The sequence below is a fragment of the Gallinula chloropus genome (genome assembly GCF_964237585.1).
Source record: "Gallinula chloropus genome assembly, chromosome: 1".
Lineage (NCBI taxonomy): Eukaryota > Metazoa > Chordata > Aves > Gruiformes > Rallidae > Gallinula > Gallinula chloropus.
Window position 1 is genome coordinate 121798115 of NC_140085.1, and position 14923 is coordinate 121813037.

Below are 14923 nucleotides of genomic sequence, written 5' to 3' on the forward strand. Positions count from 1 at the left end.
ATGAGAACCTGAAAAGTCCTTTTGACTTAGTGTAAGCACTGCTCAGCAACAACTAAAACATCAGCACACTGTCAACATTATTGTCATCCTAAATCTGAAACACAGCACTATGCCAGCTATTAGGAGGAAAATTCACTTATCCCAGCCAAAACAAGACAACATCTCCAAGGATTCTTTAAAAACCTGTTCAATCTTCCAGGTACAATAATACTCTAGAAATATCATACAAAGGTTTGAACTACTTAAGAAAAAAATAAGAGAGGGCTGCTGCAGTGTTATTACTGATAATTAAACAACACAATCACATGGATCATTAAACAACTTCCCCCCCCCTATATTTATCCAGTTAATAACACAAATGTTTTTCTGTGACCAGTTGAATAACAGCTGTGCATGCCCCATCCTGAAGGGCAAAGCTGTTAGCCCACATGGTTCTTCAATGCAGCGTAATGGGCACGTTTGATCTCTTGGGACAAGATGGGGAAATCTCAAAGAAACATTTCATCCCTTCTACACTGTGGGGTTCACCACATGCTCTTGCATAGGAAATGTCTCAGGGTTCGGTGGCGTGGAAAGGGGCCAGTGGGTTTTGCTATCTGACAAAGGCAATGGCGAGTGTCTCCCATGGAGAATCACAGAATCATAGAATCTCCTGGGTTGGAAGAGACCCTTTAGATCATTGGTCCAACCACAGCCTAACCCTGACCGGTCCATCTCTAGATCATGTCCTTAAGCACTTCATCTACACACCTTTTAAATACCTCCAGGGATGGTGACCCCACCACCTCCCTGGGCAGCCTGTCCCAGTGCCTGACAACCCTTTCAGTAAAGAAATTCTTCCTGATATCCAACCTAAATCTCCCCTGGTGCCATTTCAAGCCATTTCCTCTCGTCCTATCGCTTGTCACCCGAGAGAAGAGACCAACCCCAAAATCTCTTCAATGGCCTTGCCGGCAGCTGCAGAGAGCAACAAGGTCTCCTCTCAGCCTCCTTTTCTCAAGACTAAAAAGCCCCAGCTCCCTCAGCCGCTCCTCATAGGACTCATGCTCAAGTCCCTTCACCAGCTTCCTTGCCCTCCTCTGGATGCGCTCCAGCATCTCAACATCCTTCTTGTAGTGAGGGGCCCAAAGTTGGACACAGTACTCGAGGTGCGGCCTCACCAGACCTGAGTATAATGGAACAACCACTTCCCTGCTCCTGCTGGTCACATCATTCCTGATACAAGCCAGGATGCTGTTGGCCTTCTTGGCCGCCTGGGCACACTGCTGGCTCATGTTCAGCTGGCTGTCTACTAACACCCCCAGGTCCTTTTCCTCCAGGGAGCTCTCCAGCTGCTCTGCCCAACCCTGTAGCGTTGCCTGGGGTTATTGTGACCCAAAGGCAGGACCCTACTGTACCTGAGTGGATACAACTAGTAGCAACGCCTTACTCTAGCAAAAGGGAAGTTTCTCCTGTGTTGCTTTATCTAAAAGCTGCAGTCTCCGTCGCAGAGGCCCCTGAGGGTCCATTGATTATTTTAAAAGGCTCCAGGAAAGGTAATTATGAAAAGATTTTTTACAGGGGAGAAACCCTCAGGGATTTGCAAACTGGAAAAAAAGTCTTAAAATCACAGGTTTGGACTGCAGCCCTCTTCTTCCTTCCTTGAAGCCTCTACTGGCAAGGTATGGAAATGCTTTCAATTATCTCCAAAAATGGCAGAAGATAAAGGCACTTGCACCTTGCACAATCAGGTACTTAATGTCCTTACCCTCCCCGGGGCTCTGCAGCTGACAGCAAACGAACCGATGGCTCCTGCTGCTCCCACCAGCCTGGTTCTCTGTGTCATCCACCTACACACACATTCATTCTCTTCCCTCATCATTTATTCATTCAATTTATTTATTTATGTAGGTCATTTTCAGTAGTAGTTTTACAAATAACAGCGGAAGTGGGGAAAAAAAAAAAGAGCAAGAGAAAAACAAAGTTAGGGAGAGAGCTGGCGGCACGCAGGGAACGGCGGGGGAAACTCTGCTCTACTGAAAACAAGATGTATGCTAGAGTATTGCTCCTGATTTACTCCTCAGGCAGAGCCCAAGCGAACTCCAAGTGAAATCAGCTTCACCAACCTTTGCTCGATGCTGACTTCTCGCAGCCGATTCACCCGGTGCAGGTGCTCTGCTCTCTGGGCTTACGTGGTCTTTCTGACTGTACTTGAGGCCTTTTAGAGCCCTCAGAAGACTACTTCTGCAGTTAAGGACCATTATTTTGGTTTTCCCAGCGTTTAGTCATTAAGCGTGTTTTAAAGTCTTAATCCACAGGGGCCCTTGCAGTAAAGAACAGGCGTATTTACATTGCCTAACCTATGCATCTAAATTAGATTACTTCCCTTTATGCCCTTTTTAACCACCCTCTAAAGAAACTCCCTTTTCTACATGGGCTCCACAAGAACTCTATGGAAAGTACCTTCCTAAAGATGTGATCAGACAAGGTGAAATTAGCTGATCTTAAAGCTTTCTGTCCTTGGAAGCAGAAGTCTTTTTCCTTCCCCTTGCATGCTTTCCCCTGTCTTTTTCCTCTTCCTTCCCCTAGTTCCAGCCCTCTGTTGCGCACCCACATTTCCTTACAGCACTTTTGACGCTCACCTGACCCCACGCTGAGCTGATTCAGCTCACTGAACTGGTAGAAGATAAATCCAGAGAAGTGAAAAAGGGCCGGTTTTCTGATGGGTTAATGAGCTGGAACAGCTCAGTGAATCTGAATGTCAGCCCAAGGGTGAGTCAGGATCATGTAGGAGGGAGTGTGAAGAGCAAGGAGGATTGACCCTTTTCACAGCAGAAAGTGATCAAAAGAGCTTAGTGCATCTCCACTAATAGTATCTCTCATTGAGAATACAGTACAGAAGCCTGGAAATGGAGGAAATTTACCCCCACTGTTCTAACTATTCAGTAATGAATCTGTATTTCGTTTTCTTTCCCTTCTAAGCCTATCTGGCACGTTCTACTACAATGCGAGCGTTATAGAGATCCCCTTAAGCACAGAGCTCTGTACCTCTAGGAAAACCTCTTACAGAAAACACGTGAAACACTGAAAAACATTCACTATGACCTGCCCTGTTATGGAGTCTCATGGAGGAGCACAGGAGTCGAGCTAAGAGCAGCACAGTCGTCAGACTGTGGAAGTGATTCATCTCTGAGGTGACACCTTGGCTGCTCCAACTTTTTGTATCTTCAGACCAAGACTTCCTTCAAGATACGCTATGTCAAAGACAAAGTATACTTCATTGAACATGTTATGCTTAGAAACAGGGTTAGTTCAGTGAAACTGAAGGGTCTGTGATATATATAGGTCAAAGGAGATAATCTTATGTTCCATAAATCTGTAAAGTACAGAATACACAAAGAAAGAAAAAATCTAAAGCAAGACTTTTTGGGTAACAAGCACAACCAATTCTCATTGTGCTTCAAAACAAAGAGGACTTCTCCCTATTCCTGTCAGCTTGGATGAGTGGTTTGTCCCTACTGATACCATCATTCTTCCTTACCTAACGGCAGAAGAGCTCCCCTTCTGTGGACACAAACACCAAACCAGCCATTACAGAAACTGCAGGTCCTCTTCCTCTGTTGAGAAGAATCATTTTTGAATGTATACACAACATCTCAGTATTGGCTTAGCAATGTACTGGAAATGCTTTGTCATTTCTGCTTCTCCCAAGACAGCAAGAAATTGTGTGCTCTGCCCCATCTCTTCACACTCAGGCTGTGGCAGAAGCACACACAAAGGGCACACTCCAAAGGGTGCAAGTTTACATCTAAGTGGAGACCTCTGAGTCCCTCAAAACGTAGTCTCTATTCTGATCACATTTCTGGAAGACACTTTATTTTGGTGAGGCGCCCAGCCTCTCTTCACGGGTTAAGCAGAAATACATTAATTTCCTCTCTTCATTAGAACTTTTGACATTCAGAATGCATGCAGAAAAAGTCAGAACGACAGATACTGAAGGGGTAGGTGCCTGCCCTAGCAATAGGTTTGATAAAAAGCACCTTTTTGTAAAGACTCTTTAAACCACAGTCCTCCAGTGGCTTAATCAGCATCCTAGTTAGCTCTCATTCCCATCAGCCATGACAAGTTAGGGATCACATTTCTCCTCCCTTGATTTAAAAGCAGCTTGGCTTCCTCTGGCTTCCTCCAGTTTCTTCATTTCTCTGTCTCCTTTTTTTCCAATGACTAACACACTTTTATTCTGAGTCAAAATTTGGCAAAGTTGCAAAGTCAAAGTTTCTACCCATGGTCCAGGACTGCTCTGAATAGTGGTGCTGTAGCCAGTCAGTTTCCTTTTGCAGCATCACACATGTTAAAGCAAACCACACCTGCTCAGAGATGGACCCTGTTGAGAGCAGTTATTCATGGGTTGTAGATTACCAGTCATTGAGGAAAAGGGCTCTTAAAAGATGGGGGAAAAAAGAGGGGAAAGTTGACCCCTTAAAAAATTAGGAGAGTAGGGAAGGCTGCCTGACATGCTGGAGTCAGAATGTGTTTGCTGGTTGCTCTGCTTACGGGAGTTCATCACTTCAAGAGAGTTTGAGAGTTTTGTGCCTGAAAATGAAGTGTTGCTCTGAAGGGAAGGACTAAGCAGACTATTGAGTGAAAATGTTCTCAGTAGGACAGACAGGCTTTCCTACTTCAGGAGGAGGGAACTGTGACAGCCATCTTCAGTGCTCTTTGAAACTTCTCCTGCGCCATCTCTCACCACAGGAGGGAACGACCCTGGTCACGTTCAACCCTCCCTGCTGCTACATACAAAGACACCCACCTCCACTCCCCATCTCTCTACTTACATCAGCTCCTCTGGGCATCAAGAGCAGGTGCAGTTCAGAGCATGGGAAGACTCCAAGTTCTCCCATACTCCAGCACCCATGTAAAATACTTACATCTGACAAACACTTGCTGCTTATCCTTTTGCCTCCCTCTCCAATAGTTGGGTATATAATTTACCAGCACACTGAAGTCCTAGAAATGATTTCCTCATGTAATGTGACATTACAAAGCAGTGATATAATACAAACATAAGTTGTGAATCACTTTAATGGACGAACTTCAGGTAAAACGGAGAGGTCCAGATGAGGGTTCAGACTCAGCACTGTCTGCAGAGGCTTTCATTGTTTTCTTGTCAGATTTTAGACTGGTAAACACCTCAGGCACGGAGATTTCTTGCTATTTCCTGACTGGATTAAACGCAATTAAGCTAGAACTTCTTTACATTGAGAAATGGGTCTGACCAGCAGATATTCTGCACTAGGGGACCAGGAAGTCTCTTTTTTTTCACCTTTTAGAAGAAGATTAAGTTAAGCTGCAAAAGGACACACATAATGTAAAGGATCTATACAGTAAAAGGTGAAGAATAATCATGTTTTAAGCACATACGTTCACTGATTTCACAGCAGCTTTGCCATTCCTAGAAATGCTAGTTTTCTTCTTACCTACATTCTACCAAGCCGAAGGAATAGGAATTGCTTTTGGTTTGCATTCCTTGCTTTTCTCCAGAAAACGTTTAGTGGTGCATCGCTGTCCCTTGCTCTAACTTCTTGCTGTACGGGTATTGAGTTGTATTTTATACCTCTGACTAGCAGCACTCTACAAGATGCTAAAGAGACAAAGAGGGGGTTTGTGCACACTACACATTTAGGAAAAAAAAAAAAATGAAAAAGACTTCTGTAAGTTTCTCTCTGCCCCGGAGCAGCCTTAACACAAACTATCTGCTAAGCCTGGTTCCTATGTTTGTGCAAAGAACAGGTTTCCAAAGGCCTGTTCCGGAGAGCCCTGATTAGATAATACATAACAGAGAGGAACCGTGGTTTAGAGGACTTTGTTTTCATTTGTAGCTCATTAGGGGCAGCCCAAAGCTAACTTAAGCCTTCTGGCTGGGTGATACTGGACGGAGATAAAACCAAGCACAGACAAAATAGGACTGTTTGCACTTGATACAGCTGTACGCTGAGTTCCCACGTGATCAAAAGAATAATAAGCCTCCAAAGGAAGAGGCACTTCAAAAGGTCTTCAAAAGCCTCAAACCCCATCCATGCAAATGGCAATCTGGTCCTTGCACTACAAAACTGGTCAAGGGGGGTAACCCCCTGGCAAAGCACCCTGTATCTGTGAAGGTGACTTTACCCTTCTCCAGTTTCAGATGGCAAGAGGTTCAACTGGACCAAACTCTCACCATGTTGCAGAGGTTCGGACAGGGGCAAGTGGTGAAGGCAGACCTCTACCAGTTCCACCTCGACTGCCACAAAGGGCACTCTAGCCAAATTAAAAAGACCACATTAGAGAGAGGGGAAGGAAGCGTGCCCATGTTTTAACTAATTCCATTTCTACAGGAACTCAGTTAAATTGGTGTAACTTGTGTGTGTGAGCAAGGGTTATTGTCAGAAAGCTAATTCTAAATTAAAACGAGAACTAGAGCAGCGTCATCCATTACAGAGGAGACCCAGGCTGAGTACTGCTGAATTGCATGATGGCTTCTAAAAATACCAGAACGCGAGGATTAAGTACAAGTGAGTTAATAAGGTGTTATACTGCATTCTGAAGGCTGCTGAAAATCAGCTGTGAACATTCTTCTGCTTGCCCTAAATAGACTGCAGAATGAGACTTCCTTTTTTCCCCCCATCTCTCTCAGTCTTTGAGCTGTCGTACTCTGAAAAGTCTGGCTCTTGTAGGCACTGTGGAAAGTCTGGCTCTGTAGGCACTAGAGGGAGAGAGATAGCTTTGCTGTTGCTCTTCTCTCCAATCATGCTCTCAAGCCTGAAGGAAACGATTTTAATAAGTGACGTCCAGAGGTGAAGCTCAGTCATTTCCCCTCATGATTTATTCAGTGTGCGCTACGGCGCCATTGTACGGCGCTGGATTTTCTGTTGAGACAGCGTGTCCTCACAAGAAGTGACCACTTTCAGGATCGTGTCACTTCCTAAACAGACAAAGAAGGGGATACAGCTTTCCCAGCTGAACCACAACTTAAAACGTTGCTAGGATTTGCTGAGACTCTGCTATGTCTTCTGCATGCTACAGCCGTGCGGAAAGGTAATAGTTTTAGATTCGGACAGCACTACAACAAGCCACAGACTGTCAGTCGGCCTCTGTGCAAGCAGTGGGGCTGGTAACCTTCTTCTTGTAAGCTAAAACGTAAGATGTGTGAGTTCTGGTCTACAGGCAGATCTCAGGGCAGGGTCTGTGCCCCAGAAAAATCTCCAGCCTGCTCAGCCAGGTGCTGCCTGACAGTGAGGACCAGTATTCCTGCATTGCTACAGATGGGACATTCTGCCGCCTTTCCAACGCACTTCTCTTTCCATTTTAATGGACAGTGAGGAGTCACAGAATCACAGAGCATTAGGGGTTGGAAGGGACCTCAAAAGATCATCTAGTCCAACCCACCTGCCAGAGCAGGACCACTAGATTAGGTCACACAGTCGCTGGAATTTGCTAAGGCAACCAAGTTTGCAGTCACACAGACAAACATGCCATCAGCTCTTCAGTCCCCCTGTTCTGGCTTAACCCTTTTTGTTAAAGCTGACATCTTGGAGCTTTGTCACATGGGTAAAAGCTACAAAAAGTGCTGGTTCGTTCTTTCTGGGAAAAGTAATTTTATATATATATATATATATATATTTGTGTAAATACCCCATTCTAGAAGCTGTGCAAGAAGGAAACTTCTTGGATAGCATCTTAGCCCAGAGATTTAGCCCAAACAATTCCTTCACATCCAAAATCCAGGTGACAGCTCAGGCAGAATTTGTGTGTGTGTCTACTTTTGGAGAGCAGTGTAGGTGAGGGACCTGGGATCCTGGTGGGCAGCAGGATGACCACGAGCCAGCAATGTGCCCTCATGGCTAAGAAGGCTGAGGGCATCCTGGGGTGTATTAGAAGGAGGTTGGTTAGTAGGTCAAGAGAGGTCCTTCTCCCCCTCTACTCTGCTCTAGTGAGACTGCACCTGGAATATTGTGTCCAGTTTTGGGCCCCTCAGTTCAAGACAGACATGGAGCTCCTTGAAAGAGTCCAGCACAGGGCCACCAAGATGATTAAGAGAGTGGAACACCTTCCTTATGAGGAAAGGCTGAGGGAGCTGGGCCTCTTTAGCCTGGAGGAGACTGAGGGGTGACCATATTAATGTTTATAAATACATAAAGGGTGAGAGTCAGGAGGACAAAGCCAGGCTCTTCTCAGTGACCGCCAGCGACAGGACAAGGGGCAGTGTGTGCAAGCCAGAGCATAGGAAGTTCCATGTGAACATAAGGAAGAACTTTTTCACTACGAGGGTGATGGAGCACTGGGACAGGCTGCCCAGAGAGGCTGTGGAGTCTCCTTCTCTGGAGACATTCAAAACCTGTCTGGATGTGTTCCTGTGTGATTTAGTCTAGGTGACCCTGCTCAGGCAGGGGGGTTGGACGAGATGATCTTTCGAGGTCCCTTCCAACTCCTAAAGTTCTGTGATTTTGTGAGTGAGTGTCAGCATTTAAACATTATCCAACCACAGCTGCAGATCTACAAAGTGTTTGCAATTAAGCACATTCTGGTACCTGGCCTTGCTACAGAAGGACCTGAGAGTTTGCACTGCCGGAATGTATTAGCCAGCAATAGTTAAATACAATCAAACTGCCTAAGTTTAGGACAGAATACTTCACAGCTGCAGTCCTTCTCCCACTGGGTATGACTAATCAGATCTACTTCCCCGATTTACTCTCCATCTCTTTAGGTGTTTGCAGAGAGAAATCCTTTTGGCTGAAAGTAATTTCATGTTGAAATAAATGCTCACTTTGTATTTCCCTGCATATGTGTATTTTTTTTTAAATTCTGTGAATAACACTCAGTGAGTGTTAGACAGGGAGAAATCACAGGTTATGGAGGATATTGTCAAGTTGCTCAAGTCAGTGACTGAGCAGTGCTACTCATCACTTCACTGCCATGCACCAGATCAGGGATTCTTTCTCCTTTGTTAGCTTTACAAAGACATGGGGTCCAGAAAGGATGTTACTGTTTCGCTCCTATTTCAGAATTACTTCTGAACAAAGCAGTTCTTGCCCACAGAGAAAAAAAAAATGCCGCTTGTATGGTTGAGACCGTAAATTGAGTTGTAATTAACTTAATTACAATAATAATGAAAATACACTCTTTTGAGGATAGCAAGGCCTTTAGCCAGCCAGCTTTAGTTCCAGTCTGACAGAGACAAACCGATTTAAAATTTGCAGTGGGTATCAACATCGTTAGTAAAGAAGGCCCAAAAGAAGCTCACACTAACACGGTTATGTTCGGCATCTAAAACATAATCCATTTTGCATTACCATAAGAAAAAGGGGACTTTTGTAAATTCAAATCAAATCAAAGATTCTATTTTATGACTTGGAGAATGTTTCTTTTCTTAAGTTGTTCATAATGTATAATTAGAACCGCAGTGCACTTTGCTATGCGCTGCACAAGAGACGCTCTGTCTCGCAGGGGCACACTCTCACAAGCCGTGACACAGAACTCTCAACCTGCTGCTACACATTTTCTACGCTTCCAAAAAAAATAGGTGCCAAATTGAGTCCTATGAACAAATGTAGATTAAAACAGAGACATAACTGATAATTTTAAAACTTGTGTGGGACACAAGGGGCAATGGCCAGGCTCTTTTCAGTGGTCTGTGGGGATAGGACAAGGGGCAATGGCTGCAAGTTGGAGCACAGGAAGTTCCGCACCAACATGCAGAAGAACTTTTTCACAGTGAGGGTGACAGAGCCCTGGGACAGGCTGCCCAGGGAGGTGTGGAGTCTCCTTCTCTGGAGATATTCCAGACCCATCTGGATGCCTACTTGTGTGACCTGTCCTAGGAAGCCTGCTTTGGCAGGGGGGTTGGACTCAATGATATCTGGAGGCACCTTCCAACCCCTACGATTCTGTGAACTTTCTCATTTGGGGGTTGTAATTGGTTCCCTCTGCATTCCTTTTAATAAAGGGGAAAAAGCAGTGCACTTGTGCAGTGACCAGCTACGAACACCTTTCCCCTAACACACATACACTTTTGCAAAGAACACTCTACTGTAGGTACAGCTGCTGTACAATTCACAAACCAGCCATTTGTGTCATCAAGCACTGAATTGTCAAGAAATAATGTGATCACTAACAGAGGCCATCAAATAAGTTGTGATTAAAAGGTCATCAATATTTTTCAGCTGGACTTTTATTATAATATCAGTGAAAAAGTCTCATGTTCATGCAAGTGCTACAATGGAAGCGTCTAGCTGGTGTTTGGCTATTCATATGTGTGTGATGCATAGCAATACATAATATTCTCCTCAGAATTGAAATACATACCTTAACTTCTATTGAACACAACGCTGCAGCTTTGTGAATTCATAATAATACGCAGTACTGCCCTATACCGAGACTGTGTGTGGGAACTCTCCCACACCATCGCTGATTCTCCGACGTCTTCGGAAAAGGATGAAAGATATCAAACTCTCATTACTCAGAATTCATGTAGGCATTTGGATATAATGTTGCTAAATGTCACAACACTTTATATGTTGAGTGATTAGCAAGAAGTTCTTGCGTTATAGTTGTGTGCTATTTTTTTCTTAATTAAAAAGAACACTGAAATGTCCAGTCTGAGTGGTGCCTGTGTGATGAAACAGCTCCCTTGATAAAAAAGGACCCTGACAGAGAAATGGAATGATGAAGCTGTCAAACACACAAACACAGGCTAGCTAGGAGGCTGTCTTGTAGAGCATGCTATGGTCTACCTCCCTCCTAACAAGCATTTGTACCCACAGCTCCAAAAAGTTGTAAATGTTTAACTCCTCTGGAAACAGAAAGTCACCTGCTGTCCTTCCCATTAGCTCCAGAACACAGTCAGCTCCACGGCTAAGTACCAACAGGTTGTGATTGACAGACAAATCCCTATCTATAGGTAGGCTTGTAGGCTCCTTGTTATGGTAACAAACAGGAGCCAATTCCAAGCATTTGGCTGCTTGCTTGGATAAATATTAATCTACAGAGGAGTGCAATCACTACTGGAGCTATTTCACAAGTGGGGAAGCTGAAGCACGGAGAAGAAATGGCTTGTCTGGCGTCACAAAGAACACTAATAACAATGTTGGAAGTAGAAGCTGATGTTCTAATTCCTCAGCACCATCTGCGCTGGAACGATTTGGCAGTACTCCTGGGCTGGGAATGCCAAGGCTTTCTTCAGCACAAATGTCTTTTAAGCCAGACTTAAGCAGTGCCTTGCAACAGCAGTACAGTCCTAACCTAACAGACCTCCATGCTGCTTGGGTAATCTGACAGACATCTAACGCATGGCAGAGGACAGGATGCACATAGCAGGAGCTGGTCTGAAGACAGGCTGCAATGCTGGGCAGCCCCCATTAGGGCATCATCCAGATCACAGAATCATAGAACGGTCTGGGTTGGAAGGGACCCCAAGGATCATAGAGTTCCACCCCCCTGCCACAGGAAGAGACACCAACCTCCAGGACTGGATCTACACAAGGCTGCCCAGGGCCCCATCCAACCTGTCCTTGAACACCTCCAGGGATGGGGCATCCACCACCTCTCTGGGCAGCCTGTTCCAGCACCTCACTACTCTCTGTAAAAAACTTCCCCCTAATATCTAATCTAAACCTTCCCTCCTTTAGCTTTAGTCCATTCCCCTTTGTCCTGACATTATCTACCCTTTTAAAAAGTTGATTCCCCTCCTGTTTGTATGTTCCCTTCAGGTACTGGAAGGCTGCAATGAGGTCCCCCCGCAGCCTTCTCTTCTCCAGGCTGAACAAGCCCAGCTCCCTCGCAGCCTCTCTTGGTAGGGAAAGTGCTCCAGCCCTCTAATCATCTTTGTGGCCTCCTCTGAACCCCCTCCAACAGTTCTCCATCTTTCTTGTATTGGGAGCCCCAGATCTGACACAGTACTCCAGATGGGGCCTCACAAGGGCAGAGTAGAGAGGGACAATCACCCCCCTGTCCCTGCTGGCCACCCCTCTTCTGATGGAGCCCAGGTTACCACTGGCCTTGCGAGCTGCAAGAGCACACTGCTGGCTCATGTGAAGTTTCTCATCCACCATAGATCCTCCTGTCAAGCACTTCCCTGTCCCCCCTGTGGCTTTAAGACCTTCTATGGTCCATGATGAGACGAGCCAGGTAGAGCTGGTTATCAAACTCTCTCTATATATAATACAGGCCAGCCATGCTCCACTCATTGGGTCACTCAGCTGGACAGGGGTCCGCACACCACACAGTGTGCGTGTGCTTTTCTGTCTGCAGAAAAGCCTGAGGCAAGAATCAACTGCATGCACGATGCTTACCAGGCCTGCTCTCTTCCCATTGCTGCTAGAAAATTTGCCATCAGCCTTAAATAGCAGAAGATTGAAAAGCCCTGAATTGAGACAAACACAAATGAAAATGCAGTAGAAATCTGCATTTAAGTAGCCTGAAAACCCCACACAAACACAGCTGATCTTCTTTGCCCCACAAATGGGCACTGCCTACCTCTTAGCAAAGAGTCATCAGGAAAGCACAACAGCAATCTCACCGCTGTTAAAATGTCACTGCCTCTAAAAAACGCTCAACAGCAGACTGAAGAGTTTTGATAAAATATCAGAGTCACAGTAACTAGATAACACAGAAACAGATCAGCTATAGTTGATTGACTATAAACAGAAAAACAAAGCACACCTATCAAACAAAATCAGATTGTATTTTATGCTGAATTACCCTTTTATCCTTGCAAACTGCAAAATTCTGTAACTCACAAGGAATCTCCCAGGGCACATAATTCAGTGACATACACTACTGAAGGAAAGAGCACAATTTGGATTACATTCCAGCATTATTCATTATTTCTGCTTGACTATTCCCCTGACATGCATCGTTGTATTGTACCTGGAGTCTGGTTTGTTATTTGGAGAACTGCATTTAGAGAACACTATTTACCTTGAAGTATTAAGACATCCTCTTACGTACATGCTACGTATTTCCCTATGTAATAACCACAGGCCTGACCCACAGTCCTCAACAGCAGTCCACAGTCAGATACACCACTCTGCATCTATGCACTTTAAATATTAAGAAATCGGGGATTTGAAAGATTGCAGGAGCCAACAGCTCCAATCAGAACTGGAGCTTCATCAGCCTTCTTTATAGCTTGACAATTCCAACTCGGTTCACCACCCTTAGGGAGAATGACACATTGAAGGTTTAGATTAGATATTAGGGGGAAGTTCTTTACAGAGAGAGAGTGGTGAGGTGCTGTAACGGGCTGCCCAGAGAGGCGGTGGATGCCCTGTCCCTGGAGGTGTTCAAGGCCAGGTTGGATGGGGCCCTGGGCAACCTTGTGTAGATCTAGGCCTGGAGGTTGGTGGCCCTGCCTGTGGCAGGGGGGGTGGAGCTCTGTGATCCTTGGGGTTCCTTCCAACCCAGGCCATTCTATGATTCTGTGATTATACAGGGCTTATCTAGACCCTACCTAACCACCATGCAATTCATCAGGTCCACATGTGAGCACTATGGGGAGCCCTCTCTACCCCAAAAGTCCTGTTACTCTTCCCAGAAAACCCACTGCCCCAGCTTTCTGCCTCCCATGGTTTCACCTTCGCCACCCCAACAGGCTTCTGAAAACCATTTCCAACTCCTTCAAGCTGAGGGTTTGGTTTTAGACACAACGCTCACCCTTCATAAAAGCACTCGTATTATCGAGTGGCAGCGCTGCCAGCCTCAGAGAGGCAAAAATCAGCAGCAAACGCATGGATCTCTTCTAACATGAGCATTATGTAGGCCAGTCACCTGGTTTCCAAAGTCCTAACATTCATCCCCAGCTTAGTGTTAACACAACACATCTTGCCAGGTCTCCCAACAGCGTGATGGTTGTGTGCACACAAGCGTGAGCCTTGAGCTCCTGGGATCGCTCTGCGGCTGCTCCTCTGTTCTCTGAGCACAGCACCACGAGCTGCTCTCCGGTGCAGCAGGTTGAGGAGGGAGCTCAGCGTGGTCCCTGCTGCAGCCCCTACTCGCCTCTCAAGAGGGGTGGAGAAAGGCAGCCGAGCTGAGGAGATTCCCCCCCTCCCCAGCTAAGGCTGAAAAACTCACCAAGAGCAGAGCTTCTTCAAGCAAGAACAGCTCTAACAGGGGCAAAGTCAAATTGTATCACGACAATTTCCCACCTGCCTTTTCATCAACAAAGTCTGAGCCTGGGACACTGAAATCAATTGGAATTTTATTACAGACAAAATTGGGAGAAGAGAGATAGGAAGAAGGGAAAAGAATAATAACCTCCCCCCGTATTTCTAAGTTACACGTCTCATAGTCAGCCTAATTGCATTCCAGTTCGCATTTTCTTCAACAGAGCAACTAGTTGGCCACTGAATGGGTTGACTGCATTTATCCATAAAGGGAAAAAATATATTCTCATACATCTGGAAAAATGCATCTTTGCAATGGGGAGGCAAGAAATTAGTAATTCACTGGGCCAATAACTTGTTTGTAGCAACATATGATCCAGCCAGCATTTGTCATTCTATCCTTTACAGATTATGAACAGCACAAAGCAGGCATTTCACCTGTATTGAAAAAAAAACCCCACCATTAACCAAAATGGAAAAAAAAAAAGCCCAAAAAAAAGCAAACTGAAAAAGTGAAACTTGGGTCTAAACACAATTTGGTGAGTTCAGGACTAGTGAGTTTAGGACCTGCTGGAGAAGAGCTCTGTGGAGAAGGACCTGGGGGTCCTGGTAGATGACAGGTTGGCCATGAGCCAGCAATGTGCCCTGGTGGCTGAGAGAGCCAATGGGATCCTGGGGTGCATCAGGAGGAGTGTGGCCACCAGGTCGAAGGAGGTGATCCTCCCCCTCTACTCTGCCCTGGTCAGGCCCCACATGGAGTATTGTGTCCAGTTCTGGGCTCCCTGGGATAAAAAAGACAGGGATCT